We start from the raw sequence: 7,058 nt of genomic DNA on the forward strand, positions 1-7,058 counted from the left end.
CTGATCCCTGGCAAACACTGATTTTTTTTAACTGTCTCTACAGTTTAGCTTTTCCAGAATGTCATATAGTTGAAATCATATAGTATATAGCCTTTCCAGATTGGCTTTGTTCACTTAGTAATATGTATTTAACTTTCCCCTATGTCTTTTTGTGGCTTGATAGCTCATTTCTTTTTATTGCTGATCAATATTTCAATGTATAGATGTACCATAGTTTGTTTATCCATTCATCTATGAAGGACATGTCAGTTGTTTTCAGTTTTTCATAATTGTGAATAAAGATGCTACCAACATTTCACGTGTAGGTTTTGGTATATATGTAAGTTTTGAACTCATTTGGTTAAATACCTAGGAGTACAATTGCTGGATTGTATTTTAATGCTTTGTGGGAACTACCGAACTATCTTCCAACTATCTGTTGTGCTACAGAATTTTTTAAAATTAAGAGACTTGAACATATTTATGGGCCAGAATTAGTCATGGAAGAAGAAAATGTTGAGGATATTTGCGAGAGGGGGATAATAAATTAACAAGGTTCTGGAGGATACTATGTCTGGCATACAGAAGCATTAATCATTTTTGGGTAGAAGAATAGTTCCTAAGATGGGAGACAAAAAGGAAGAATGGCTAGAGGCTAAATTAGCAGAAAGCGAAGGATAAGCATATGAGAGGGTTCAGCATGATGACCTATGTCAACTGTGAAGTAATTAGTATGGTCATTTTTTAAAAGCAGTGTTTGGGGAGGAATGGAGCATTTGACAGAAAAAATATTAATAGCATATGACATATTGAATACTTGTTATATGTCAAGGTCTGTTTTAAATCAATCAATTGATCCAAAACCTCTACCATCAACACTTTAAGAAGAGAAAACTGAGACACATGAAGGTTATATAACTTGCCTGCAGTTACATAGTAAGTAATGAAGGAAATGATGAAGCCAGCTTCAAAGTGCTGCCCCAAGTTTTTAGTATAATACTGAGTGTTATGTAGTTGTAAGGGTTTGGAAAAGGTGCTATGGGTCATGTAAGTGAGAACCGCTCAAGGACACATGAGAGAATTACCCTGTTGATGATAGAAGATGAAGAAGAGCTGATAGTCCTTTCCAATTCCAAATGCCCTTAAGGCATTGAGTTATCTAGGGGTGGAAGAAATCTGTAATAAGTACTGCCAAGATCAGCATTCAGAATCACACATTAGTGGAGAATCAAGATTACTATGATGGTTTACTGTTCATATACCCACTTGAAAGCTTCCAAATATTTGTTTTGGCTTTTGGGAAAAAAAAAAAAAACCTGCCTTCCTTAAATGCTTTCATCTATACTGCTTTATGCCATGCATTTCTTTTTCAATTCAGATAAATACTGTGCAGGAAAGCTAAGAACTGGGTTAATCTGATCAATGACGCAATCATATTAATAAACCAGCTCTGTTGTAATCACTGCATGCTATTATCTCCCTGAGCAGGACTGAATTGGATGTGGAGCTTTCCCAAAGATGGTGCCTAGTGATGGAGTGGCCGTGAGCAGGAGAGAAGGTGGCTGCTGGGGCTTAGAAAGCATGGGAAAGGAAATTGCAAAAAGATCCAGACAGATGTAGCTAAATATATGTCAGCTTTGAAGGTTATCCTCTTTTCAATGGAAGAGTGAATTTTGATAGTGGCCAGATGTTGAGTTGCCAGATGAATATATAAACATTCTTGGCAGATAGGATGAACAGAGAACTCTGACTGGGTCTTGGAAAAAAGATCGCTTCAGTAAGCAGAATCCAGAATGCTCTCATGCAAGTAACATGAGAGCTAGTAGTAATAAAAACACTCATAATAAGTAATAAAAACAGTTTTTGACAAGAGCCTACCATTAATCTATGGCAACCCATTAGAATTTAAATGTGAATCATGATTGCTGTTATCTTATGTCTGTCAGTAAGAATTGTATGACAGATACATTGACGCTGTAGTTTTGGAGTTTTAGAAGAAAGGCCACATTTACGTGAAGGCCACTTCTGTCATGCAAGAATGGATACGTCCAGTGTGTCTTGGGCTTCCTTAGCCCAAATAGTTGATCTCTCTAAGGCTCTCTGGGTAAAACAAAGCTCCACTGTCCATGCTCATTTAAGCTCCTTACTCTGGTCTGCAAGGGTCTTCATCATCTGACTGCATTTCATACAGTTCTTCCTGCTTCACTTGGCTCTAGATGCACTGGCCCTTCAAGACCTTGAATTTTTGGTTTTCTTTCATACCTGTACAAGGCTGGCACCTTTCACTATTCAGGCCTCAGCTCAAATATAACCTCCTCTTATAAGACTGTTTATTAACCTGCCCAAAATGATCCTCTCTATACTGTTTCAGAAATGTTCTACCTATAATCCTTTGTTTTTGACTTCATAAAACCCATCATTTTCTGAGTGTCATATTTACTTATTTTAAGGTTTGTCTGCTCAGCTTAGAGAATAGCAAAAGAATCTATAAGGTATCCAGAGATAAATCTAACAAAAATATTTAATACTTTTGTGGAAAAAGTACAATAAATTGTTTAAAGGCATAAAGACTTAGAAAAATACCATGTTCCTAGGTAGGAAGATGCATTTTCATAAATATATATTGTTATTTTTAAAATGCAATGTTTTTCCAGGACTTTTCATAAAGTCTTAAAAAGAGTTGTTCCAAAAAAAAAAAAAAAAAAAAAGAGTTGTTCCTAAAATTCATATAGAAGGACAACGAGTCAAGAATAGGCAAGACGGGCACCTGGGTGGCTCAGTGTTTGAGCATCTGCCTTTGGCTCAGGTGGTGATCCTGGGATCGAGTCCCACATTGGGCTCCCTGCAGGGAGCCTGCTTGTCCCTCTGCCTATGTCTCTGTCTCTCTGTGTCTCTCATAAATAAATTAAATCCTTTAAAAAAATTAGGAATAGCCAAGAGAGTTCAAAAAAGAAGGAAATGGTTCAGGAATTATAAGATTATATAATAATTAAGACAATGTGGTTGATAACAACATGGGGATAGAAAAATTAGCGAGTAAAATAGAATAAAAAGTTCAAAAGATGAAATATAAAGAAATAATATGTGATACAATATAATGTGTTGTTTCTATACAGAAAAAAGTATACTGAGATTCTTACCTGAACCCTACCAAAAAATAAATTAGTCAAGATGAGCTAAAGACCTAAATGTAAAAACCAAATTTAAAAATTTTTTAAAAACATAGCTCTGATCTCCTGGTTTTTTATAAACATTTTGAGTCTTGTTTGAGAAAGACTCAAAAAATTAAAGACAATAAAAAGAAAGTTAAAGACATATAAGGAAACACAGATTACCCAAATATATTAAATATTTTTTAAATTTTTTAAAAATATATATTTTTTTTTTTATGAGAGAGAAAGAGAGATCGAGGCAGAGACACAAGCAGAGGGAGAAGCAGGCTCAATGCAGGGAGCCCGACATGGAACTCGATCCCGGGACTCCAGGATCATGCCCTGGACGGAAGGCAGGCACTAAACCGCTGAGCCATCCAGGCGTCCCTATGTTAAATATTTTCCGTCAGTGAAACTCATAAAAATGAAAATATAAATCCTAGAATGGGAAAACATACTTGCAATGCATTCAATAAACAAAAGATTATAATTCAGAATATATTAAGTTTACTAAAAAAAATCAATAGGACAAAAATTTGAAAAATGAGAATATGCTTAGATCTCATCAATAATCACAATAATCAATATGCTCAATTTCACCAATAATCTGGGGAAATGCAAATAAAAAAATTAATTCCTCTCCAAATTCATAAAGTTAAAAAAAAGCTTTAAAAGTCTGATAAATTTAGCCTAATGCAATAAGACAATAAAAGAAACTAAAAAGCATACAGATTGAGAAGAAATAAAGCTTGGCTCACAGATGACATGATCATCTATGGAGAAATCCAAAAGCACTGACAAAAAATCTTCCTGAACCTGATAAGTGATTATAGCAAGTTTCAGGATGCAAAGTTAATATACAAAAGTCAATTGCTTTCCTCTATACCAGCAATCAACAAGTGGAACTAGAAATAAAAAACACAACATAAATTATATTAGCGCCCCCTAAAATGAAGTATTTAGGTATGAATCTAAAAACACATATGTACAACATCTGTATGAGGAAAACTATAGATGGATTAAATCAAAGAATAACTACATAAGTAGGGAGATACTACATGTTCATGAATAGTAAGATTCTATATTATCAAGACGATTGTTCTTCCCAGCTTGACCTATGGAGTCAATGCCATCCCAATCAAAATCTCAGCAAGTTATCTTATGGATATTACCAAACTGATTCTAAAGTTTATACAGAGAGGCAAAAGTCCCAGAATAGCCAATACAATATTGAAGAAGAATAAAGTTCTGGTACTGTAAAATTATAGTAACCAGGACAATGTGGTATTGGTGAAAAAATAGACAAATAGTTTAGTGGAAAAGAATAGAGAGCCTAGAAATAGACCCACATAAATACAGTCACTGATCTTTGACAAAAGAGCAAAGGCAATAAAATGGAGCAAAGATAGTCTTTTCAGCAAATGGTGCAAGGGCAACTAGACATGCTCATGCAACAACAATAAAAAAATCTAGACCTGTCACAAAATTAACTCAAAGTGGATCATGGTCCTGAATGTAAGATGCAAAGGTGTGAAACTTCTAGAAGAAAATAGGGAAAACCTCAATGACCTTGGGTATGGTGATAACTTTTTAGATACAACACCAAAGGCACAATCCTTTGGATAAGATGGACCTCATTAAAATTAAAAACTACTTTGTGAATGACAATATCAGGAAAATGAGAAGATGAGCCACAAAATATATTTACAAAAGACATATCTGATAGAGGACTATCCAAAACATACAAAGAACTCTTGAAACTCAAAAATAAGAAAACAACCCAATTAATAAAAAAATGGACCAAGGACCTTGACGGGCACCTCACCAAAGAAGATATGCAGGTGGCAAATAAGCACATTAAAAGATGATCCACTTTAAAAATAATACAGAGTTTCCTCAAACAGCTAAAAATATAACTATCCTATGACCCAGTAAGTACATTACTAGGTATTTACCCCCCAAATAAAAAAAATACTAATTCAAAGGTATACATGCCCCCCCATGTTTATTGCAGCATTATTTACAACAGCCAAATTATGGAAGCAGCCCAAGCGTCCATCAATAGATGAAGAGATAAAGAAGGTGTGGTGTATATACATACAAAGGAATATACTCAGCCAGAGGAAAAAAAAATGAAATCTTGCTATTTGCCAAAACGTAGATGGAGCTAGACAGTATAATGCCAGCAAAATAAGTAAGACAACTATCATATACAATATGATTTTACTCATTTGTAGAATTTAAGAAACAAATAAATAGAGGAGAGAGAGAGAGGGACCAAGAAACCGACTCTTAACTCTAGAGAACTGATGGCTACTAGAGGGAAAGTGAGCAGGGGAGGGAGAATGGGTGAAAAAAGTGATGGGGATTAAAGAGTACACTTAACACAATGAGCACTGAGTAATATAGAGAATTGCTGGATGACTACATTGTATACTTGAAAGTAATATAACAATGTATGTTAACTATACTGGAATTCAAATTTAAAAACTTAAGATTTCTACTTTATACATCATCATGGAAATGCAAATTGAAACAATAGTGAAATATTGCTACACACCTATTAGAATGGTCAAAATTGGAAACATTGCCAACACGAAATGCTGATGAGGGAGTGGAGCTAGAAGAACTTTCATTCTTTGATGGTGGGAAGGTAAAATGGTACAACTACTTTGTTTTTGTTTGTTTGTTTTAAATATTCATTCATCCATTCATTCATTCATTCATTCATGAGAGACACAGAGAGAGGCAGAGACCTAGAAAGAGAAGCAGGCTCCTCACAGGGAGCCCGATGTGGGACTCGATCCCCTGACCTGGGATCATGACCTGAGCTGAAGGCAGATGCTCAACTGCTGAGCCACCCAGGCATCCCCCGGTACAACTACTTTGGAAGATAATTTGGCAGTTTCTTACAAAACTAACATACTTTTAGCATATGATTCAGGAATTGTATATTTTGACATATATCCAAATGAACAAATCCCCAAATTTTCAAATTGATGTCCACACAAAAGTCTGCATGTGCATATTAATAGCAGCTTTGCTCATAATTTCCTAAGCCTGGAAGCAACCAAAACACTTTTTCAGTAACTGAATGGATAATTAAGCTGTGCTATATCCAGACAAAGGAATATTATTCAGTACTAAAAAGAAACAAACCATCAAGCCATGAAGACATGGGGGAAACTTACGTGCATATTACAGAATGAAAGAAGCCAGTCTGGAAAGACTATGTACTGTATGATTCCAGCTAATTGACGTTCTGGAAAAAGCAAAACTATGGAGACAGTAAAAAGATCAGTGGGTGCTTGGTACTGAGGAGGACAGATAAATATGGGATAAATATGGGAGAACAGGATTTCGAGGGCAGTGAAGATAGTCCATATTATACTATAAATGATGAATGTATGTTATTATGCATTTGTCCAAATTATAGAATGTACAACACCAAGAGAGGACCATAGGTAAACCGTAGATTTTAGGAGATTATGATAGGTCAATGTAGGGTTATCAATTGTAACAAAGGTAGCACTCTGATGGAGATGTTCATCACGGGGCATGTGAGGACGCGTGTGGAGGCAGGAGATATAGGAGAAATCTCTATACCTTCTCAACATTGCTGTAAACCTAAAATGGTTCTAAAAAAATAGTGTTTAAAAAAAAGTCTGATAATGTCGTGTTTTCAAGAATATGTAGGACTTCCATGATTTTGAAGATAACTTTGGCAATAGTTAGTAAAATTGAAATATGTGCACACTTCAGTCCAACAATTCCCTAAGTAGACCCTGGAGGATTTATCACATATGTGCCTAAGATAAAAACATTACTCATCACGCTAACATTTTAGTAGTGAATTCTAAGCATCTTATGCATGTCCATATATAGGAGAATGGATAAATGATCTAAGACACAGTCATACAATGAAAT

The sequence above is a fragment of the Vulpes vulpes genome, chromosome 16 (genome assembly GCF_048418805.1).
Source record: "Vulpes vulpes isolate BD-2025 chromosome 16, VulVul3, whole genome shotgun sequence".
NCBI classification, from domain to species: Eukaryota; Metazoa; Chordata; class Mammalia; order Carnivora; family Canidae; genus Vulpes; species Vulpes vulpes.